Below are 26,576 nucleotides of genomic sequence, written 5' to 3'. Positions count from 1 at the left end.
TGTGTGTGGGGATAATCCACAAAGAAATGAGACAAAAATCTTGCAGTAGACATTGTCAGATAAAGGTCCTATAGTTTTACAAGGGAAACAGAATGGCCCAGTATTAAGAAGACAAAAGCAAAAATGAAACCCAATTCTCTCTTGACCTCAACTATGATCTGGGATATATTGTTCCAACCAACTGGAGTAAATTTTAATAGCCCTAATATTACCATAGATAAAAGTGATTTTATAGAATACAATGGCACCCATAGAATGCTCTTTCTAGAGGAAAGCAGACTGTCAGACCATGATTATTTTAATAATTACATACTCTCTATCAGAATCTGTATTAGGCATTTTATATACATTATCCGATTTAGCTGTCATAACAGCTCTAAGAGTATCAAATTATTTTTCTCATCAAGCCGCAAAGAAATGAATGGGTTTGTGCACTGACCCAAGCAAAAAGTAGAAGATTTGAAATTTCAATTTCACTTTCTCCAGCTCTAAATGTGTGTTCATTCCATTTCAAAAAATGAAGCCATACCCCAGTAAAGAGTAGGTGGAAATAATTTGGTGGAGCAATAAAAATGAGTTTTTAAAAACTGTACTACAAATAAAGCCCCTGTTACAAGGAAGCAACATTTTAGCACACAATGAGATGCTCAGAATACCACTAGAATTCAGATCAGTGAAAAACTAAGAAATACATGGTCTGAACAAATCATTTTATTTACAAAGTACTGAAAATGTATAACAGAATCCCAATCAATGTTTAAAATCATTGTCCATATCTGTCCAATACTCTGCTGATATTGACAGTTTACTTAAATATGTAGTTATTTTCCTATACTGTAGGTCAATCATATTTCCTCATACTTTTATAGCCTTCATATTTGATTTAAAAAAATGTCCTGACTTGCTGGATAAATACAATAAAGCCATAGTAGATTTATCCTCTTTTTTGTGTGAGAAACCACACAAAATTAACAAGCAAATTTAAATCCTAAATCTGTTATAATAAAAACAAAGACTGAGAAAAGCTACATAATTAAAAATGCATACTTTAAAAAGATAGTCCATATGAGATAAAATTCACCCTCAAAGTAAGTGCACAATTTCATGAAGCACCAGTAAAAATATTGACTTAGAGTGCAGGGATAGTGTCCTTATCCATATAAGTTAACTGTTGAGAAACCTGTGGAGACAGAATTAATTATAAGAAAAACTTTTCTGGGCCTGATTTAGTTCAGAGACAGACACAAAGAAATACAGAGTGCCATATGTGAAGGAAGCAGTCTGTCTCTGTGGACTCGATGAATTTTAAAGTCTAAGAAGCTACCACTTCCTCATCTATTATTGGAAAATATTGCAAATGACTAGTTTAGAAATCAGTAATTCATTCAATTATGAATAATTTAAAGAAGATGGCACAACATACAAAGATCAAAATAATCACGTAAGTTAGAAGCAATGCTTCTCGATAGATAAAAATCATTCAATGGGAATGTGTTGCCACACACCAGATAAAAACCGTAAATAAACTTTTCACTATTAATTCTGTATAATATGTCCAATCAACCAGACCATTGACTGTAAAGTGTCAATAATGATGATTGATCTCACTGTTCATGAGCAGTCATAGGGTGCTATTTTTCTCTAAAGTGTTTCATCTGAACATCTGATGCTTTCTTCTTGTATTAGCACCGAGAAATATACACACTGGGATTTTTGGACAGAACTTGAATGTAGATACCAGTTCATGTCTTAGAAGCAAAGTACCTAACTCTGAACTTCCCCCTCATTTTAAAGCTAGGAGAAAACCAGCTGTTTCACTTAGATGGCAATCATTTACATGATTATTGGGTGTTCTCTAGCAAATTTTTCACAGTGGGAGACTTTTTACAGATCAGAAATTCATCAGTGATAGAGGAAAAGATTGCAAAACAGTCTAGTTAAATGTTATTATGGGGAAATTGCACATTTTGCCTATTTAAACATTATTGCTTTGTTTTGGAGTGTAGGCTCAAATAAGCTTTAGAATATAAAATTTCCGAGAAGTCATTTTCTTTAAGAAACTAGCTAGGTTAAAAATAAACTTTTGTCAGCAGAAAAACTGTTTAGCTAACTGTTTGTAATCCTTAGCTGGAGAAGAGCAGAGGGAATCAAACTCCATCAATTGTGTGATAAATAGCCTGGGCTGTAGAACTTTCAAGCAGAGGGTAGTCATGTGAGAGAAGCATGCTCGCTAGACAGTATTTTTATCCTTTAAATTAAAGTCATGGGATTGCGGGGTAGAGAGGTTGAGGGAGAGGGCACAGTCATTCGATTTGAATTTTTGTTTTTGTTTTTGTTTGTGTTTCATTTTGATTCAGGCAGTGAATAAATTCAAAATATCTTCTCTTACCCAATCTGTATGGGTGTAAATACCTGAATTCTATAGAGATAAGTTCAGTTCAGCAGCTTAGCTAATTGAAAAACATTGACACCCAAATTGTCCTGCTCATTTCGTACCTCTGAGGCCACAAGCCTCCTATCAACAGGAGCAGCTGGGGCAACTTATAGAACACATCAAGATGTGTCTCAGCATAAGTAGCTTTTGGAAAAATGGAAGGGTTTTAACCACGGATAGATAAACAGCAAATGGTAGCATATAAGAATGGTCCATGGTACTTCAAAGTACTCATGGTATTGTTTTTCTTTAGTACTTGTATTAAAATAGCATCTGATTTTAAATATTTTTAAAGAAATAACGTGCATATATGTATATACATGTATATGTATATTTAGTCTGTAATTTTGATTTTGATATATTTAGTTACTTGGAACTTAAATTTTGACATGTTTTCTAGATTTTAAGTCCTGTCTACTGAACATTTTGGTCATAGATATTGTCATTATTATTCGTTGACTAAAATTTCTTTAAGGGCTTCCATTGCAGTCAGTTTAGAATTCTGGAAAAAAAATGCACAGTAAAAGTTTGTATTCTGGATGAAACAGTAGTGATGATTGTCTTTTTAAATAGAAAAAAAGGATAGTGCAAGATGTAAGAAAAAAGAGAAGAGAGAAAATAAATGCAGCAGGGAGATGTAGAAAGACATCGAGATATAAAGAGGCAGAGAGGTTTCATTCTTAACACAGATACTGGGAATTTTATTCTCAGTATATTCTCCTCCACCCAGTGCAATACACTTTAACATTACATGTGTACTTATATATGTACATATGCAATATATATTGTGATTTATAATTCTTAACTTATCCTGTTCTACTTGTACTTAATATTAAACCACCTCATAAAATCTGAGCAGTTAACAACAGTACAGTCCCATTAAGTCTCTCATTCTTTTTTTGTTACGTATATGTATATTCTACATATATTCCTTCTAATATTCTATCTGGCATCATATTCCTTCAATCTGAAGAATTTCCTATGGCATTACCTTATATCATTACTTTTAGTACATTTTTTTCTGTCAATGAATGGTGTCATTTGTTTTCCTTATCTGAAAATACCTTTTTTCAAATTAGTGCTGTTTTGGTTGGATGTAAAATTCTGGAGAAGGATATATATTTTAATTTTAATATATATTTTTAGCACTTTAAAGATGTCTTTTTGCCTACATTTCTCTATGCTCATAATATAATTATATTTTAACACTTTTAAGATGTCTTTTTGCCTACATTTCTATATGATCAGAAGTCAGCCATAAGTTTTATTTTTACTTTTGTTTCCCTACATATAAGGTGTTCTTTTCTGTGCTGCCTTCAAGATATACTTTGGCCTTGCAAAATTAGATTCTTATATGCTTATGTATGACTTTATTTTATTCAATTTGAGGTATATTAAACCTCTAGAGTATCCATTAATGTATGTTAATACTGTTTATAAATTTCATGGTACTTATTTGGAATGTTTTTCTGTTCTATTCTCTATGTTTTTTTCAATATTAAACTTGATTACATCTGTGTTTGAACACTTCTTATTGTCCCACAAATCACTGATTCTTTTTTCAATGTTTACAATATTTTCTATTCTTTTCATTCAATTAATTATTATTTTATTGATCTATCTTCAAGTTCACTGACCCTTTATCTGTTTCCATTAATTTGTTCTAGTTATGTCATTCATATATATATATATATATGTATATATATGTAGTTTTAGAATTTGTTTAATAGTTTCCATTCCCCCCTAAAGATCTCTATGTACTCATTATTTCTATGTTTTCCTTTAAATCATTAAGCATAGTTATACTGGTGGTCAAAAAATTCTTCTTTGTCAATGTTAACCCCTACAGTCATCTCAAATTTTATTTTTACTGACTTTTTATTAACTTATAATGGGTCATATTTTCCTGCTTCTTTATATGTCAAGTATTTTGTGCTTGACATGGTGGTTTATACTTTGTAGGATATCTGGATTATGTTTACCTCCTCAAAGATTATCGATTTTTGTTTTGTCAAGAATCTTTAATAAGATTTGATTTTATACTTTGCTGTGGCCTATTTCTTTTCTTTTCCTTTTTTCCTTTTCTTTTTTCCATTTCTTCTTTCTTTCTTTCTCTCTCTCTCTCTCTCTCTCTGCTTTGTCTTCAATTAAGAACATTGTACTAACTTTGATAACATGGCCTTTTGAAACCTGAAGTGAGTGATCAGCTGCCTACCTAGATCTAATGCTCATTGTCAAGGCAAAATTTCCATCATTTTTCAATATGTCATGACCTCTAAAATCTCTGTTCTGATCTCAGGCCCCTAGCAGCTGCTCTTTATTAGACTTTATGGGAGTCTTACCCTATACATGTGCCGCCTCACCCTCAGACAAATAGCCCCAGGGAACCCCTCTGCATATTTCTGTGTCTACCTTCTATGTACCTCCCTACTCTCCAGTAACCCACTCCACAAATTTTAGCAACCTCAGCAAACTTTGATTTTACCTTTTTAGTTCAGCAAGACTGTTATCTCATTAGGCTGTAATTCAGAACATACCCTCAAGCAGAAAGTTTGGGTGAACATAAGGTTCATAATATTTATTCTTTTCTCATGGATCACAGCTCTGTGATGCCTACTGCTCAATGCTTGAAAACAGATCCACATGTCTTGCCCATTTTCATATAGTTTATGTGATGAGGACAAATCTGATACCAATTATTCCACCATGGCTGGAAACCAAAGTCTACACTTCTCACATAACTTGACTTGCAATTGTCTTCCCAGTTAATTTGAATTACTGATCACCACTTACAAATGTAGGCATTTTCTTCACAGTTAAAAGCAATACTTCCGGTTGCTCAGATGTAATCTTGGAGTAATTCTTGATTCTTCTCTTTTATTCTTTTCATCTAACCCACTAGCAAATTCTAGTTTTATCTTCAATATATATTCATAATATTTAACCATGTTATGGATTAACAACCATCCAATATTTCCACAGTATTCCAGCCTCTTTTCTGTCCAGAATTACTACGATAGCTGTAAAGCTGGGTCCTTCCTTCTATCTTTGACACTCTCAAGGTTGTCAATTTTCTTATAGAGCATTTTTCTGCTTATTAGGAAAAGATGTCACCTATGATCAAAAACTTTCAATAGCTTTTCGTGTCTTACTTGCAGACAGTTCACAGGTTCTTGCAGCAGCCTGAGAAGATACAGAATTCCACTCCTTATTATCTTCATTTTCTATCACCCTTCCCTTTTTTTACTCTTCTTCTGTAACGCTGGCCTCTTTATCATACCCACAATGGGTGAAATTTATTCCTACCTCAGAGCTTCTGCACAGGGTCCCTCTGACGAGGACAGTTTTCTGCAAACATGTACATTGGCCTCTAACTAAATATCACTTTTTCAATGAGTATATCTCTGACCTCTTAATTTAAAGCAGTTTTTTTCTCCTCTTATCCCTAACCATAACCACACTTGGGAAATCACTATCCCCCTCTCACAATCTGTTAAATCAAGGGAACAAAATGATTTATACAGATCAACAAATAAATAACATTTACAGTAGATTTTTGTCACTGTTACCATATATATATATATATATATGTATATGTATGTATATGTATGTATATATATATGTATATGTATGTATATGTATATATATATATTTCTTTTTTGGTACAGAAAAAGCACTTTTGCTTTTGGAGAATGACCTTTCCCATATTAGACATTGTCAGTTCTGGGGCCATATCCTGTGTAATAGACTATTTAATAGTGTCTTTGAGTTAGTATACCATTAGAGCTACTTTAAAGCCCTCATTTTCTTATGTCCCTTGATTATGAAGTTATAGAATTAATTGTAATAACAAGAAACTCTGTAATCTTAAATTCTATTTTTATAGAAATACTTATTGCCTTTCCATTATGAAAGGACTCCTGTCTGTCCCATGTATAGGCTAAAGTAGGCTCCCTCTTAACATCTTGTTTTGATAAGGAGAGCCAAGTATCTAAAATATGTATCAATATTAATAATATGTAGACATGCAGAAGCATTAAATTAAGAATTTATTGAGTTCAAATATGAACTATGATTAAACATTGTGGACATTATAAATCTTAATGTAATTTATCTTCTAAATTTCTGGTTCATATACTGTAATTCCTCAAGGGCACATCTAATTCTAATCACAGTATCTGGCACATAGTGTGTTTGGCCTGCTAAAAATATATCGAGGTACCTACAGGAAGATTGCAAGGTCTGGGTTTGATTCTTAGGAGAAGGGATGATGATAGATTGAGGAAGTTAAGGATATATTTGCCTATGGCATGGCTTAGATAAAAATGGTTCTAGAAGAATAGATTGCTGTTTGTTGAGAAATAAAATAAAACACGAAGTGAATATTGTTTAATAGTGTTTTAATAATCAATAGATATAAAACGTACAGCACTATATAAGGACATTGAAAAATAGATTAACTTAACAACAACAGTTGTCAGCAATATATGATAGAAATGATACATCTAGTCATTTTATATTTTAGAGATATGATAATGGCCAGCTATTGCCATAGACTCCCTCAGTTCTTTAGGATGTGGTCCTGTCCAACTTGGCTTCTTGCTTCGTCAGGTCATGCACTCTGAGAAGGCATAGAGCTGGTCTCTAACAAGAAGGAAGTTATAATTTTAGTACTCTAATCATTGTAGTGACATCCCATTTTCTCTGCCATGGCCACAGGCCTCCCTCACACTGAGGAGCAGGGGCAAACACAAGAAATTGAAACCAAGGACATTGGGGGGCCACCCTAAAGCCTGTCTGCCACAATTACTAACAGGGTTTTGTTGGTTTCTGGAATTATTTTTGTATTCCTTTTTTGTTATTCTCAATTATCTGAATTTTCTTAATATTTCTTAAATTAACTTGCGTAGCCTTCATATTAAAATAGCATACTTAGCCTTTGTTGGATGTGAATATTTGGAAGGATCCTTCTATCAAAATTTGCTAAAACTCTAAGATATACCACATTTGCACTTTTTCTAAGATGCTGAGTCAAATTTGAAGTTTAATTATGGTATCTTTGTTCATCCTAATAGCCTATTTTCTTTTTCCCCTTTTTCCAAGTCTCTGTATACTTAATTATATTTTAATAGTAATATATGAAGGTCATAATTATCTTAATATATAAAACTTATTTTGCTATCTAATAATTCTGAATTGAGGACATAACTATATCTTCAAGTGTGTATGTGGTGTGTACATATACACACAGATAATTAGATTATGATAGATTGATCGATCTGTGTTAGTCTAGGTATTAAAACATAATGAAATTACTATGTTCGGAGTGCCTGGGTGGTTCAGTCAGTTAAGCGTCTGACTTTGGCTCGGGTCATGATATCACAGCTCATGAGTTCAAGCCCCATGTCCCGCTCTGTGCTGACAGTTCAGAGCCTGGAGCCTGCTTCGGATTCCGTCTCTTCGCCCTCTGCCCCTCCCCCGCTCTCTCTCTCTCTTTCTCTCTCTCTCTCTCTCTTTCTCTCTCTCTCTCTCTCTCTCTCTCTCTCTCTCTCTCTCTCTCAAACGTAAATAAACATTAAAAAAGGTACTATGTTCAATAGTTATGTTTTCTTTAAAATTCCAAGTCATTTATAACTGTCATTTTCTCTTATAGATTCTTAGGACACAGCTGCTATATAATATTTTATTCTTTACAAACAGTAGTAATTTGCCTGGTTCTATAGCTTTCAGTTATAGAAACATCTGTCATATTTCTAAAAGGTTGCTGTGAAAGCTATGTGAGGTATCTAAACAAAATTCTGTATGCCTAGGTCTTAGAACTGGAGATACAGTTTCATATGCCAGAACATTCTCTTTGATTTTAATTTGCATATGAGTTCCAAAGGGCTCGTTTTTTACTATAACTGGATTTATAAATTTTGAGGGCAAGTGCTGTCATATCCCTAGGTTTCTGACTAATTTGTTGATAACTCCTTATGGTAACAGCAGAAACACTAGGACCTCCCTCTTGAATCTCTATCATGAATTATTCAAGAACTATAAGGAGGTGTACTCAATCTGACAGGGGTCATCAGTCCTACTCTGAGAACTAGGAAGAGACACAACAGGAAATCAGATTGGTTTCACTGATTTATCAGTCAGGATCCTCCTGAGAGTTGGCTCGTACAGTTTTACAGGCTGGCAAATCTGAAATTGGTAGGGTGGGCTACCAGGCTAGAAATTCAGACAAGAGTTTATGGTATAGTTTTGAGGCAGAATTCCTTCTTTTCCAGGAAACCTGTTTTTTGTCTCAAACCCTTTAGTTGATCGAATGAAACCGATCCCAATTATTAAGTCTGATCTTTACTTAAAGTCAACTGTTTGCAAATGTTAATCTTGTTGATACAACACCTTCACAGCGACATTTAGACTAGAATTTCACCGAAAAACTGGGCACCATAGCCTGACCAAATAGACATATAACATTTAACCATCACACTTCTGATATACAGTTTTGAAATTGGTTCTGTACATTGTGACAGACCCTGAGCGTTTTAGCGATGATATATCTAGTTTTAGTTCTCTGCCAGGGCTTATACTAGACCTCCAACATTGCAATACAATTCACAACAATTCTTTCCTTAAAATATAACCAGAGCGTTAGGATGGTGGGATTCATTTGCATTTCTAGTCACATAAATTGCCACAACCAGCCTTCTCACATGGCACTCATTCTATGTGAATTATCACCTTCTGCCTATATATATATATATATATATAATATGGAATTTTATTTCAAGAATCACTTTGTTCTTTGATCTCACTCATCTTTGATCAGGAAAACCCTTTATATATCATGACAAGTTTGCTAAACTTCAAATTAATTCCTTCAAAGAGGCAAGATAATTTCATCTCCTCTCCTTTCCATAGGTTGTTTTTGTTTGTATGTTTGTTTGTTTTTTCCTTTCACTACCTGGATCAATTCCCCTTTCTCTTATGCCACATCCTTTATTTATTTAACTCCTCATATGTCTCTCAACTGTTAGTTTGCTATGGAAGCTTTCCTGACCACCCAGGTTAAAGTAAATTCCACTCTATATGCCCATCATTTTATATTATGTAATTCTTTTTTTTTTCTTTTCTTGAGAGACACAGAGAAACAGAGCACAAGCGGGGGAGGGGCAGACAGAGAGGGAGACAGAATCAGGCTCCAGGTTCTGAGCTGTCAGAACAGAGCTCCATGTGGGGCTCAAACCCATGAACAGTGAGATCATGACCTGAGCTGAAGTCATATGTTTAACCAACTGAACTACCCAGGCACCCCTATATTATGTAATTCTTACCTAATCACACTAAGGAGTTTTTGTTTTGTTTTGTACTGTTTTATGGATGTTTTGTTTGTTGTTTTTTTTTTTCTTTTAGGTAAAGATTTATTTGACCTGTCTTCCATGCCCAATACTATCCTTTGATTCAGGTAAGAGAGTTCTCTACAGTTGACCTAAGCTTTAGAGGGCTCCACTCTGGTCTTCCCATGTATGCCCTTTTTCCTATCAGTTGAAGACTCTGTGGGATCAAGGAGATTTGCTTCCAGTTTGCCATTTTCTTGTCCTCTGACCATACTCTAGGTACCTCGCGCTATAGAATATTCTGCTCAAATTGTCATAAGTTCTCTTCTCCTGAAGTTGAACCTCTAAATTCAGTGGCCAGAGGAAAGTGTGGGTGTGGGTAAAGCTTGAAAATGTGGTTTGGAACATCCACATATGCGTGGCAAAGAAACATTATGGTGTGGTATAGAGGGAAGTTATGGAGAAGAAGTGGGTATGGGAACTTGTGTGTGGGAAGGTTGAGAGCTGGGGAGACTAAAGCCAGGGTCTGACTCAGCAGACAACTGCTATATTCTCAGCAGGAACTCAGAGATCCAACAATTCTAAATTCAGACCTGGCCTACCTCTTGTTATGAAGATGTACTTGGCAAAGTAAAAGGACAGAGCGTATTTTACTTAACAGTGATTTTTAATTTTTAAATATTTTGACATATAGTGCTTGCTTTGTCTGTTGTGGATTGTGTACCTACAGAGAGAAAAGAACCTCTTTACCCTGTTTGCTGCTTGTCCCAGGTTATGGTCCATGCCGTATAGTGAAGATTTGCCTTAAAAAAATTTAAACAAGTAAAACGTTCTAGATTGGAAGTTAGGAAGACCAAGTTTCTGTTGTTAGTCGCTTCTAAATTGCTATTGGCCTTTATACAAATTATTTGGTCTCTTGGCCAGTTGTAATATGTGAGAATTTGAATTTGATTATTGCTGAGGTATATTCCAGATGTAAAGCTCATTTACAAAGTTTTCATTAACATAAACTGATGTGTATTTAAAAATAACAATGAGAAATAAGAGGTAGAGCAGAAATACATAATTATTGTAGCTAAGAGCAAAAGCAATCAAATTTAACACCTGAACGCCAATCCTTACAATACTCTGTACATCTCTGCTACACCACTTAGCTTCTAATTATTTCTCTGAAGAATCCCAGGAAGGATGGTGCACCATGCTTAGTAGTCTCATTTTATAGACGAAGATGATGAGCAAGAGAAGATGGGCTGTTAGCACCTTACCAGAAGAACAAAGGCTGGGTTTTCTGTAAAAATTTGACTCTCCTAGGGACCCGTTGCAGACTATGAACTGAATTACTCCTCATAGCTGGGACACGAGAGCTTGCAGGGGTGGGCTCTCCCTGATGCTTTCTTTGCTCGTCCTTGCATGAGTCACTTTGGAAGATTGTTTGCCCAAAAGCCAAAGAAATATAAATGGCATCGTCATCTTAAAAAAGACATGCTCAATACTTTTTCTCTGTTCTACTCAGCTACATGTTAACATCTCCATTTGTCTTTTACTTGCTTGTTCCAAGAGATACACACCTTTACTATGTTAGGTGTCTACAATCAGCAGGCTTATATATTTCTTGGTGCAGTCAATTTCTCTTTTAGTTAAGTTGATTTCTCCATTAACTGTTCTAGACCAGAAATAAATAATAATTTATTTTATAGAAAAACAAAGTTTTCTACTTTCAGCAAGGTGTCCAGGATTAATTTCCTTAGACCTAAACTACTCTTCATCCTATTTATAGTCTTTTTTTTCTTTTTTTTTGTGTTAAAATTGTCAAAACACAAAATGTCAGAATATTACTGAGTTCTGACAATGACTGGTGTTACATATTTAATGTGTTGAAATTCATAAGAAATATTTATGAATATTTCTGAATTGTCAATTCATTTTAATTTCTCATAAATCTATGTATATTCATCTTAAACTATTGCTATCTTGATAAATTTGTAATGCTGAGAAAGAGGTGTTTTTTTTTTTTATTTTTTTAAGTTTATTTTGAGAGAGAGAAGGAGAGAGAGTGTGAGCAGGGAGGAGGCAGAGCAGAGGGAGCGGGAGAGAGAGAATCCCAAGCAGGCTTCATGCTGTCAGTGCAGAGCCTGACACAAGACTGTATCCCATAAACCGTGAGATCATGACCGAGGCTGAAATCAAGAATCAGATGCTTAACCAACTGAGCCACCCAGGTGCCCCTTAAGAGTTTTCAATCCAGATTTACACTTGATTCTTAGCTGAGTGAAAGAATGTTGCATAAAGATACATTTGAAATCTTCAAGTATGTTCAAGTAAATAAATATTTCAATCAAATAATAGATACTGAATTTTTACTATATAAAATGTTAGCTAAACTGCAAATATGCACAAGCCATAGCCTTAAATTTATGGAACTCCAATAGAAAGTGCCTGACAGCCATATGAATTATCATTTTTTTCCAAAGTTTAGATACTGATTAACATGATTTCCTAAACTTATAACTGAATACCCTTTAATATTTATATCTATAAGATTTCTCATTTAAATACAGTTACAAATCATTTATACAAGAGAGCCAGAGAGGTAGAACAGAGAAATATTTATTTATAGGAAAATAAAAATTTAGAATTCGAAGAGAGGAATACTTAACAGTGAACAGAAGTGGCTATAAAGGTTTTTTAAATTTTTTTGTTTTTTACTTTTTGCCTTGAACTATCAGTATCTATATTCATCGGCTTATTTTCAATTAGTTAATTGCATGATTACATTATCCAAATGAGCCATTTTTACTTTTTTTTTTCTTTTTAATTGACGCTTAAAGGCTTTTTCTCATCCCCTCTTTGAATTCTCCTCAAATGTTAAAAGCAAACTTGTGGGACCAAAGTACTGTGTAAGTTTTTGTACTTTATGTAATTCTGAGATATTCTGGTGGCAGTGAAGGGAAATTTGAAACACTCTTCTTCTCCTTCCAATTTTATCTCTTATTCAGCATATCAGCTTCTCAAGACATTACTTTTTTGCATCATTTGCTTTTAAATGAAATAGATGTGATAGTGATTAAGGTTGGGGGTTGAAGTGGAAAGTAGAGGTTTATGATAATCCCTTCTGCTGGGACTCTATACTTATTTTGCTAACAAATTGACTTCTTTGCCTAATTAAATTTTAAAAATGATAAACAAGCAGAAATCTTACTGTACCATATACATTGAAATGTTACTTTTTAATCTTTTGGATGATTTGGATTTTTTGGTGAAAGGAATTTCAGATGAGTGAGAGAGGGTCACTCAATACTAATGCTATGCTAAATACTAATTTAGTTACCAACACATAGTTTTACTTATGTTAAGTAACCCTTATAAAAATTAACTAATTAAATCAAGGTTACATTATTAGATTTTTTATTTGCTATTATGAAAATATTATCCACTTTGAAACTTGACACTGTACTAAGATCCTAAGGCAGCATTTCTTCTCATATACAGCTTTTATTCTTGGTCCAGAGAAAACTATCCCTTTCTTGAGACCTTCACATCTTCTCACCAAACCTACTACCCTTTGCATTCTTCATACTTATAAAACTTTTCACTGTATGCTAATAATTTAAGGCTGACTGAATGATTGATTAGATAGTACATTAGGGGTTATTTCCATTAAAGATTAAGCATTAGTTGGTTGATCAAAAATGGAACTACCACTTTGGAGATTACTGAAATCTTTAAGACCAAATGCAAAAACAACAACAGAAAACTATACATATAAACTGTATTCTAGTTGATAAAGTTATCTTCCAACTATTTTAATAACTTGAAAATGAAATACACAGATATATGTGGTATTAAGCAAATGAGTAAGTGGATGGTGGTGATGAGAACCATATTTATCACTGTTAGAGTAGGATTTTACAGATAAGGAGAGAAGACTAGACTGTTCCATGAGTTAATGGATTTAGATTTGGAGAAATTGGTATGAACTCATGAATAGTTCAATATAGATACAAATGGGAATATATTAAAATATTTATAGATGGGCATATATGCATAAGTTTGTATACTCACATATATTTCCTTGCTGTTTCAGCTTAGAGTCCCTAGCAGTACAGATGCTCCATTACCAGTGAGCACACCTAGTGCTCAGATCTTGGTTTCTAATACCATTCTTTATACAAGGAACCAGGAATTCTTGGAAAAATAGCTGATTTTAGGACTGGGGCAGGAAATACATAAGATGTGACTGGAAGATCTTCTAGTGCTAAACGATGTAAGAAAGGAAGTACTCAACAAAAACATAATGGTGTTAGACACAAATGCCAACTAGAATAACTCCCAAAGGATAACAAAATAAAGAATACTGGATTATAACCCAAAGTATAAAATAGGTAACTATGAGGCCATAACTAATATAAATAGATGGTTGAATTTAAAAAGGGAGAATAGGCAAATCTCCTGGGCAGATGTATTCCAAATGTATATGTAGATACTCTGTGCTCAAGGAGATAGAGGATGGCTCCCTACTCCCTAAGTGTACACTTCACATATTGATTTCTTTCCAAAAAGTGCTGACTGAGAGAGAGAGAAGAAACAAAACTTAGTAGTGGTGAAAACTGACTTTCATGACCTCAACTAGATGATCCGGGTTGACATCAATAGAGATAAATTATGTTGATAATATACACCCTTCATATGAACTGGAAAGAATGGCTCTTTATTTCAATTGTCTTCTTCCAAAGAAAAAAAAAAAGCATAAACCCTGTCTAATCATAAGAAAAATATCAGAGAAATCCCAATAGAGTGCCATCCTACAAAATACTTAATGAGTACTCTTAAAACTATCAAGGTCATTGAAAACCAGAAAGGTCTGACAAACTATTACAGCTCAGGGAACCCTAGGGGGGGCATGATAACTAAATGTAATAGGGTATCACATAACAGGAAAAAAGACTTTAGGTAAAAACTACAGAAATCTGAAAGAGTATCTACTTCAACTTATAATAATGTAGCAATATTGATTCATTAATTATGACAAACATACCATACTAAAGTAAGATGTTAGTAACAGGATAAATTCTGGGTGAATATATGGGCATTCTCTGTGCTATCTTTACAAATTATCTGTAAGCATGACATTATTCTGAGATTAAAAGTTTATTTTGACATCTACCTTAAAATAAAAATTAAAAAAATGAACTTCCTTTTATAAAACTATTTCTAGAGACAAATAAGTTTTGATTTACAAAACTCCTATTTACAGCCACTTTCTAAACAGGCATTTGTATGACATTCAGAATGGTTTATTCCATAACTTCTAATAAACTATAAACTTTAAAAAAAAAAAGCTTACAATCACCTTCACAGGGAGGAAAAACATGAGAGAAAAATTTGTTATTATCTTTTTATTATAAAATTCAGATCCCAGTGTTAGCAATTTAATGTTTCATTAGTGTTTTAATCTTTTATGAAAACATAATCTAGCTTATTAATAATATAATGTGTAGACATAATGTTCAAGAAATATGCGCTTTTGATTCATGAGAAATGGGAACTATGCTTTTATTTCAAAATATATCATACAGAAGAGTATATACCACTTATATATAGTTTAAATAATAATAATAATAATAATAAATATGCTTGCATACTCACAATTGAGATATTAAAAAGTAGATAACTGTTAGCTTCTTAGCATTCCTCTACTCTCTTGATTACATTTCTACTTTTTATGTTAATCATTCTCCTTGACTTTCTTTTAATCTGTAGCTCTCCTGCAAATATCCATCCAACCACATATTGTTTAGTTTTGTCAAATGAAGTACAGAGCGTGTGCCTCCCTATTCAAGGAAAGTTTAATATTGTTAATATTGATTGGAGGCTCCCAGCAAACATGAGTTTAATGAAGTCTCCGGCATACATTCCAGGTTTTCTGAAAACTTATAGGGGTCCTTTTTGCATACTTCAGTGGGAAAATCATGAGTTATTGAGAGATAGGGCTCATCACATTTGGGACATATGGCAGGGCTGCAGTGTGGGCCGTGGACTAGATGTCCAGTAACACAGTGGGAGTCAGCTAACTTCTATTTTCCATCTCCGACCTCCCCATGAGCCATATCTAGCTCTCAGGAGAATCCAAAACAAACGTTTCTCTGGGGCCCTCTTCAGGTTACCCAACACAAAGGATCATGGAAAAGAGCAGAAGTTTAATCAACCCATGGTAAAGACAAAGAAATCACAGGAAATAATCTGTGTTCAATGTTTCCAAGAAGAGATCCTTTATTTTACACCCCCAGGGATAAATGTCCACACTAGGAGTGTGGGAGAGGAGGGGGTGGAGAAGTGTCTCAAAGCCATGATGGTGGAAAAGGCATATGGAGACCTAAATATTTTCCAGGCAGTACTCAGTCAGTCATTTTTATTTTTTATTTTTATTTGTTTTAAGGTTTATTTTTGAGAGAGAGAGAGAGAGAGAGAGAGAGAGAGAGAGAGAGAGAGACTGTGAGCAGGGGAGGGGCAGAGAGAGAGGGAGACACAGAATCTGAAACAGGCTCCAGACTCTGAGCTGTCAGTACAGAGCCCGACACAGGGCTAGAACCCACAAACCATGAGATCATGACCTGAGATGAAGTCTGATGCTTAACTGACTGAGCCACCCAGGTGCCCCAGTACTCAGCCAGTCTTTCTTTTAACACCTTCCACTCCACTATTATTTCCATGGGTGTGTGATATGTGGGTTCCTAGGCATTTTGAGGATTTTTATCTCTCGTTTTAGCTACTTTTTCAATATTCCCTTATGCTGGATGGGGATTTAACTTTCTTGGTTGCACTAAGTCAGTTACCATTCAACCCTCTGTTTTGCAGAATTCAAAAATTTTGCTTTGATTTCCTTCCCTATCCTCCTCATCCTTGTGGTATACACACAAGCACATACACACATTTTAATTTGGTCCTTTGACCGTAGTGTTTTGGGGATTTCAGACCAAAACAAAAATTAACTATATGTTTAATTTGTCATCTGAAACCAGAACTTCACAACTGAAATTGCTCTGTAAAATGATGAAGTCATAACTGACACAATCTTTGGATTTCAGTGTCAGCAAAGTGTGTAGTATACTATGATTGACCACACAGTAGTATTAAAATTGGTTAAAAAAATGATGACATTTGCTTATATCATTATCTTCCATTCCTTTCTAGACAAATACTAAATGTAGAACCAAATCTCAATAATAGATACATGGATATTTAGGAGAGTAAAAATCAATAATTGGATCTTTAGGAATCAGATTTTCAACAGCCTCTCATTCCCAATGAACAAATCACAAGAATTCATTATAGTTGTAAACTCAGAAGTCAAAGATCCCATTGATCCCAACCCAGGCTCTTGAAAAATAAAAAAGCACCTTTATTTTTCTAAATGACTATATCAACATTAACTGGTATTCAAAGTGAGTCATTAGTGAACTGACAAGGAATTGAAATTTGCCAAATTTATGACGTTACCACCACAGTTAAGTTACTTAAAATTTAAAGAAAGTTATACATATTAGTTAGCAAATGCTTTAGGGAAATGTATTACCTGACTTCTGTCAGCTAGTCGCAAAACCATCTTATCCTGGATTTTCATGTATTGTGCCATTTATGTATTTTTTCTAAAAATAAGCAAGAATGGCAAGTGAGCATATAATTTTACCACTCTGTGAAAAGTGCTACGGTAAAGGGATGCACTGAATGCTGTTCATATACAGGAGGAGGGCCAGACTGGGGGACACTAGTATCATAGAAGCTTCAGGGAAGAGGCAGTACCTGAACTGAGTCTTAAGGCATTAGAAAAAGGAGATAAAGAAAGAAGGAGCATTCCAAATAGAATGAACTAAGCAAAAGCAAAGGAGCAACACTCAGATATCGAGGCTACCTAGGTCCATCAGAATTGATGGAATGTAAAATAGGAGTTAGAAAGAGATGATGCCAGACAAATGTGTACAGGGCAGATTAAGAGGACTTTACATGCCATGCTGTGGAGGGCAGCCTTATCACAAATGCAGACTGAGTTTTTAAAATGTTCGAAACACTGAGGTACAATGGTTAAATTGCAAATTATATGCATCACTCAGGAGTCAGACTAAAGGATGGTTTGTGCATCTTTTAAATATACAACTTTGAACCACTTTTGTGCCTTCACAAATGGATGCATGTAATTTTCCATTGGCAAATACTCCTGACTATGAAACACATTTTCTCCTCAGAATATCCCTTTGAGCCTAATTCAATGAACATGAGAACTAAAACCCATAATATTTGTATATCTGAGACCAGAAATTATTAATGTCTGAAATCTTGCTGTTAAGTTTGTAATACAACTGATTAGTGGAATTATTTAAGGGTAGACGAGGAGTCAATATCCAAAGTGTGAGTTTAGAGGAGAGAGAGAGAATGAATAATTCTGGAAGCATGAAATCTTAAATACAGTTTAACTGTAGAATATTAGTGATGGCAAAATGATGCATTTATTTTTTGTTTTTTTTTTACATTTCCAACAAGAAATTGTTTGCTATCTATTGCTTCAGTTGTCTACTGCTTCTTTACCCACCACCCCCCAGATGAGTAACAGACTAGAGGTGCATTATGTGTTATTCTAAGGTTGGCCACTCAGCTCCTTTGTTCCACATTGTATCATTGGCATCACACACACACACACACACACACACACACACAACTTCCTTCACTTAGGTATTCAGCTGGGGCTAAAGATGCAGAATGACTTCACCCACAGATGGCCTTCACCCTCAGCTCAGTGAATGGAATTGGCTAGAGGCTTCCATTGGAAAACTCATAGACTGCAACCAACTCGTTCAGGAGTAGAGCTTGAGCTGTTTTATATGGAGGCCAGATCCTAAGACGATGAAAACAGAAATGCTCTTGGCCTAGAAATTATATAGTGCCACTTCCACAGCATTCTACTGGTACCAGAGAATTACAGGGAAAACCCAAATTCCAAGGGTGGAGCAATAGATTATATCTCTTGATGGAAAGAATGGTGTGTGTGCACAGAGGGATTGAGGGCAGCCATAAAGGTGAAGTAGCCACCATATTGCATTGTTTACATTATGACAAAATGGAAATATATTTTGGTAGATGTTGAGGCAATCAACATACAACAACAAAAACTCAAGTTTCAAAAGGAAACAGCTGCCATCATTTTGTCCAAATTTTGTAATGTTACCTACTGGATTTTCTGAGAAAGTATGATTTAAATATGGATCACAACATGGAGTCTCACCAATATCTGAAGTTCTTTTGTTCTGGGATTGATCAATATAGGTTGTGTAAAAAAATTAGTTCATCATATAAACATATATCATAGACATGGCTATTTCACTGAATCTATACATTTTTAGCATTCCTATTTACCCCTTTATTTTATCAGGGATTTCAGCCATAAGAGACAAAGAAAGACACACTAAATGAGGTTAATACCAATTATAAATTTACAGCTTATTACACACTGTTCAAACTAATACAGATACAACATCATTTAAGGTTGAAAACTGTGGCTAAAGGAATTAATCTGCTCTGCATGGAACTCGGTTTATTTAATCAATGTTACTTCCACTAGAAAAGTGGATTAGTTTTTTCTTTAAGACAGAGTTAAAAGTTTTGCAGCTAATTTATTTTAATAAGCGTTCTCACTGACGGCGCAAAAAAAAAACAAAAAAAAAAACGGGGGGGGGGAGGGGGGAGGGCGCACTAAACTGTAATGAAGCACCAGGAAGGAAAGCATGACTTAATTATTTTTCTAGGGTGGATAATGAATAAATTAGCCACACTGCCAGCTTGCCATTTGTATAGAATTTATTACTTTTTCTTTAAGAAGCATATCATGACAAAGTCAATTTTTCTCCTGACTGCAAGCTGATTGATGGGGCAATGTCTGGCCGCGAAAGACTTCCTCTACATCATTGTTTGGGTGATGTTGATATCCTAAAGAGAGTTTGAAGTTTTCTTGAGTTCATGCTCTCCTATATAATTACAAATGACAAGTATGTTAACTCTTTTTTACAAGCTGTCTGATCATGTAAACTACAAAGTGAATAACTTATATGTGACCAAATGCATATACAATTTGGGGTGCTAATACTTATTATTTTTCTTGGAAGATTGCACAGCTATGCTGGGAAATGATATCACCATTACGGCTAGAGATGAGTGGGCCTTGTAGGGTATTACTTTTTTTTTTTTTTAAGTGAAATGTGACAAATCAAGTTGCTAGGCTGGAGGAATTGATTCATAATTTTTTATTTTATATCATGCTGGTGATTTATAAATTGAAAATGGGCCTGCAAGCCTCTTGTTATCTTTGAAATAGTCTGTATTTTGTTCATTAAAATAGTTACATGTATGTAAAATAGATATATCTGTATATTAAAATTGTTTTCTTTAACAGATTTAACCTGGCTGCTACTTACATTTAAGAAAGCAAATGGAAAATGAAAACAAACAGTAATCTAAGCTCAGTGTTGCAAAGTGCAGAACCAAGTAATATTTATTTTCCTTCTTGCAATTGTACTTTATTTTCTTTCTTCCAAGTTTTTATTTAAACTCCAGTTGGTTAACATACAGTGTAATATTAGTTTCAGATATAGAATTTAGTGATTCATCACTTACATACAACACCCAGTGCTCATCATAAGTCCACCCCTCAATCCCCATCCCCTATTTCATTGACCCCTCTGGTAACCATCAGTTTGTTCTCTATAACTAAAGGTCTATTTCTTGGTTTTCCTCTCTTTTTCCCCCCTAACTCATTTGTTTTGTGTCTTAAATTCCACATATGAATGAAATCATATGGTATTTGTCTTTCTCTCACTGACTCATTGGAGCTAGAGAGTATTATGCTAACCAAGCAATACTTTTAAGCACTCAAAAGGTCTTGGTAGTTAAGTATCAAGAAAGTCTATTGAAGAAAACACACACATAACTCTGCCTTTCCTGTGTGTTTATTTTTAAACAATCTTCTAAGTAGTACTTTTAATCAATTGAAGAGGGCACAAAATGCTTGTCTCTTTAGAAAGTGATCTTCAACTTCTATTTTCCTACAAGGGCAAACTACTAGTGTTTGCGCAAGAGGTACAAACTCAACCCTCTGCTAAAACTTTCTTACATAATAGTTCTTATTAAATTTAAGAAATATAGATGTTTTAGTCCTTACAGTTATATGAACCTTTCAAGCAATTTGTTTTTATTTTATGGAAACAATTTCATAAAATAATGTTTGTCAAATTTAAATTCCAAAGAAATGTACATTTTCTGTTTGCTGACTGAAATTAGTTGCATTGCTAGGGTTTTGCCATCCTATTCCATAAGAGATAAACTATTTGGAGGTTTCTTTGACCATAAAAATGCAATTATCTATATTCATACCATATTATATATATGTGCAAACCAAATACATACAATCACACACAAAAATTGCATATTGAAAATTTACTACGTGTCCATTTGTTTCCATTTTATGTTGTATTAACAGCAACGCCTACATGCTTTCTTTAATTGAATACTACCATATTTCCTGATAATCTTGCCTTGCATGTAATGATTTTCCAGTTACCTAAAAATGCAATATCAACTCTTTGACAATAGTAATCTCTAATGATGTGGGAAATCTGTATTAAAAATAGACAGAGATGATAAAGACATGATGGTCACTTTTAGGCCTAGATCTATTGTATAGACTAAAATCGATGATGTCACAGTACCTCAAAGTAACTCAATGACTGAATCCAGTCCTTGTGAACATCTCCATGTGAGAATGTGCACCATATTACAAGAATAAAAAAGTCTTTACTCCTAGGGTTAGGAAATCATTTGCAGTTCTCTGATATTATCCTGCATCCTCATGACCCAGATCATCCCCAAATATCTGTAGTGCTATAAAAGGGCTAGGTTGTTTCAGTAATATTTTATTTGATTATAGTTCTGGGAGTGAATATTCCTTGATCCTTGGTTTTCTCTCTCCAATATGCATTCTTCTTTAAGGCAAATGCCCCCACTCTCAGACTTACATTTGTTTTTGTTTTGTTTTGTTTTGGTCTTTTTTTTTCTTTCTGTTCTCAGATTTTTTTTCTTCCAGGAAGCTAATTCCCTGTGCTGAGAAGACACAAAGTTAGGAGAAATGAGCAAGAAAACACAAAAATCTAAGGAGAAAATCAATTTTTAAATGTTAAGTGCCAAGTTTATAAAGTTAAGATGAAAAACTGTCATTACAATTTAATGCATACAAATTATGTATTTGATAATAAACTAAGTATCTGTTCACAGGAGTAAGACTGAAAATACAAAGCACAATTGATGCTATAAGGAACAAAGGGATAAAAGTTAGGAGTAGCTACATAATTTTTGCATCACAGTGCATAATGTAAATGCAGTGCCCATTTTTCATAAAATATTAAGAAGTTCTAAACAGTGAGACCACAGTATTAAATCAAGCATTGGACCTAAGTGCAGTGTTTTCTGCCACTGCAGAAATTGGATGCATGTGAATCTGGCCTTGATTTAAAAACCTATTGTATAGGTTTTTAACTTCATGGTTTTTTTGTTTGTTTGTTTTGGTTAGTTAGAAATTACTATGTAAAATACCGTTAATGCAGTAGTCAAAATAATATGCAAGCCTTAACTCTAGTAGCTAATGACATGAAGAAAAAAAATAGTAAGTTTGATTTTTCTCTTCCAAAACCTCTCATGGAAATCCATTTTATTCTATTTAACACTGGGCCTTTGCCCACAAGCTTTCTCTATGGACTAAATCTATTTTTGCCTTTTCTTTCGTGGAACGGATACCTTTTCTTATCTATTTCCCTTCACATGGAGGCACTCCTTTGGCTTCAGTGATGAGTATAAAAAGCCTGAAATAACTTTGGCTACCTCCAGGAAAATGAGACTCCTCTTAGTGCTTAATTTAGAAAGCTATCCTTTTTATATCTCAAGATCACCCACAAAAATTTGATTTTCTTTTTTGCTTCAAACTTTGGAATCAAAAAGTATAAACACACTTTCTTACTATTCTAGGTAAAGGAAAAACGAATTCTCTTTCTAATTTAAACTATAGAACTGCTTTTAAAATGTGTACCTCCTGAAATTCTAACCTATTTCCTTGAAAGAAAAAAATTCAATGATAATAATTAAATAAAGGATGGAATTCTTACTTTAAATTCCTACAAACTATAAGAACTGGTATAAATTTGATTTTATGACTATATTTTTTGAAATCAAATTAGAGAACTTAAAGTGCTAGAACATTCTGCCTAAATTTAAAGTTTTTCAATTCCTAAAATGCCATATATTTCTGTTGTTGTTAGAAAATTCATTTGGGAAGAGGTGATACCATAATCATTAAGTTGTGTTATTTACTGAGACCTGATTGTTAAGGACCTCAACTAAATTTTTAGGATTAACAAAACGTGTGTGTGTGTGTGTGTGTGTGTGTGTGTGTGTGTGTGTAGTGGTTGTTTTAAAAGACAATATCTATTTAAGATATCCACTAATTGAAAGTAAATATTTTCTGGCACTAGAAAATGATAATTTTAAAGTTTAGCCATCATTTGCCTTAGGAAAACAAGACTACAAATGTAATTTTTGTGATATTTTTATATTATTACAACATCACAAACATAAATATTATAAAGATACTAAAATGTACTGCTATAAATTGTAACATCATTTTACATACCAAAAAAACCAAGAATCCCAATAATAAGATTTAATATTGATAAAACTTGGTTATCTAACCCATAGTTCATATCCAAGGTTTATCAATTGCTTTAGGAATGTCCTCTTATAGATATTTTTATTTCCAGGATCCAATCTAGGATCAAGCATTTCATGTGATTTTTGTGTGTAATTAATTCATTTTTTTTTCCGAAACGATTCTTCAGTCCTTTATCTTTCTTGATGTTGACATTTTTAAAAGTAGTATAGACCATTTATTCTGTAGAATGCCCTCATTTGGTGTTTGTGTGGTGTTTCCTAATGAACAGATTCAGGTTATATATTTTTGGCAAGAATACTACAGAGTGGGATGTCTTTCTTAGAGCATTGTGTTAGAGGTGACAGGATGTTGATTTGTACAATGTTGATGATGATAATTCTGATCATTTGGTTAAGGTGACAATGACTAGGTTTCTCTATATAGGGTTACCATTTTTTTCTTTTTGTAATTAATAAGTGATTTATGAGCAAATACTTAGAGGCTATGTAAATAATCTGTTTCTAATCAAACATTCACTTACCAGTTTTAGCTTCCACTGATGATTTAGTGAATAAATGATCACATTTATTCATCAATATTTATTTTTTGGCATTTTGTCATTAGAAAGGGATTTTCTTTTCCCCCTTTTCTGTGTGTTTACTTTATGTACCTAATAAATTAGAAAAAGAGAACATTGATAACATAATGAATATATTAAATCGGGTCCCTCATTATCACCCTAATTTAACAAGCAATATTGACAACAAAAGCTATTTTAAATATACAACAGTTGTTGTGTATCATGATAAGAAGTTATAGCCATGGACAACACTGAAATAGAGAATAAAGAAGAGGAGGAGGAATAAGATGAAGGAAGAGGGAGAAGAAAGTAAAGGGAGGAAGAATGGAGGGAAGAACAAGAAGATAAGGAAGGAAGAGGGAGAGAAAGAAAAGAGGTTAGACAACAAGATAAAGGAAGTTGAATGAAGACAGTTCTTTAATGTAGTTAAGATTGAAGCTATGATTGAATTATATCACTACAATTTCTTGTCCAATAGTGGTAATTTTTAATATTATTCTTGGGTTAACAATAAAAAAAAACAGCATTCTATCTGCCCTGGTACACTCACCTTTGAGAAAGCTGTCTTCACCCTTGCCACCATGTGAGCTAGACTAAGTCTCTGGAGACCACAAGAGCTTGAAGACATACCAGACATGGATTAGTTCCATGTTTTCCCAGTTAAAAACTATTGCTGCATCAAATTTTTTTTACTGATAGACATTTATTTTTAAGAATACAAAAATTAAGAACATACTGAGTAAAGAATCAAATTAAGAGTTAGTAATTTTAGCATATGATTGAATAATGTGTGAAAATTGTGAGTTAATTAAATAAGTTATGAGTCATTTTAATCTACACTCAAGTGGTATGACTTTTCAAAGTAGAATAGATCACAGAGCATTTTTATACAATTCAAACCACCCAAGGAGCTAGAACATAAGCCATCTGTTTATTTATTTTCTTTTTTATTAGTATCATTTATAATATTTAAAATCTACCAGAACAGGAATTTGCATGCCATTGATAGAATAAAAATAAGCCATGTACATATTTTTTTAAAAATATTTCAAAGACTAGAGAAAAGTGAAACAGATTCTCCTTTATAACTTCCATTCCTCAACACCATCTTCCACCTTCCCCAGATAATAACATTTATTCCTTGAACAGACTTCTAAGAAAAGTACTTATTCACATACTGTCAATTATTATATATTGAATTGTCCTGTCTTGCCAATGATTGTTTTTTATGTTGTTAACTTATTTGTCTCATTACAAAGTAACATTTATTCATTGAAGACAGAGTAGAAAGTAGAAAATATACCTCAAGTAAAAAATGTAAAAAAAAAAACCACACAAAAAAATCCCATAACAGCAGTATCCATAATAGGCACAGTTTAATATAGCACATTAATTTTTAGTATATGTTTCCTAAGGTTCCAGTTCTCTCATAAATATTCTTTATTATTCTCCAAAATTCTTATTATAATTGTATTTTGTCTATCAATATCTATCTATCCCTACCAACATACCTACCCAAAATAGCAATTTACTTTCACTTTTAACTTTAATATGTATTATTTTCTTTAAATTATATTTTTGCTCTTGGTAATATATCAAGTAATATTTCCCTTCAGAATGGAATAGTATTTTAAAGTGCATGACATTTTAGTAATTTCATAGTTCTTTCAGTGAAAGTATCTTATTTTTTTATATTTACATGTTTTACTTTTCACTAGTGTAATTAATGTTATAACGACATAAAATGGTAAAATTGTATAAAAATCTTGTATATATCTATGATGTTTTCTTTATAATTAAGTTCTTATAATAGCTCATAGAATAATAGTTAAAAGTTGTTCAAAAATATTGGTTTCACATTTTTTTTTCAAAATTCTGTACAGAAAAACGAATTGACAATGCATGATAAGAATAGTTTGGATTATATGGAGATGTCAATGTTTAAAAAAAATCTTTGGGGCACCTGGGTGACTCAGTCTGTTGAGCGTCTGACTTCGGCTCAGGTCATGATCTCGAGGTTCATGAGTTCGAGCCCCACATTGGGCTGTATGCTGACAGCTCAGAGCCTGGAGCCTGCTTCGGATTCTGTGTCTCCCTCCCTCTCTGCCCCTCCCCTGCTTGCACTCTGTCTCTCTCTGTCTCTCAAAATTGAATAAACGTTAAAAAAAATTAAAAATAAATAAAATCTTTGACTCACACAAAAGACGGTTGGCATGGTTAAAGTTTATGTCATCAAATAATTTTCTGATTTCATTAAATATAACACATACAGTACCTCATTTCTTTGATAACTGGCATATGTATGTTCTATTTATCTGCAATCAATTTCTTTTATGTCTTTACACATTGATTCTTACTAAACAATTTCATTAAACTACTTGCTATGAATTTGCAAGCATTTGATACTGTTCATGCTTTTATTTTACTATCAAATATTCTGCAACTATGCTATCAAATTTTCTGTATCCTTAATTTTTGTATTTTTATATACAATATCTT

Source organism: Panthera tigris, chromosome C1 (assembly GCF_018350195.1).
Source record: "Panthera tigris isolate Pti1 chromosome C1, P.tigris_Pti1_mat1.1, whole genome shotgun sequence".
Classification (NCBI taxonomy): domain Eukaryota; kingdom Metazoa; phylum Chordata; class Mammalia; order Carnivora; family Felidae; genus Panthera; species Panthera tigris.
The sequence above is the reverse complement of the archived record's forward strand: the minus strand, read 5'-3'. Positions refer to the sequence as shown.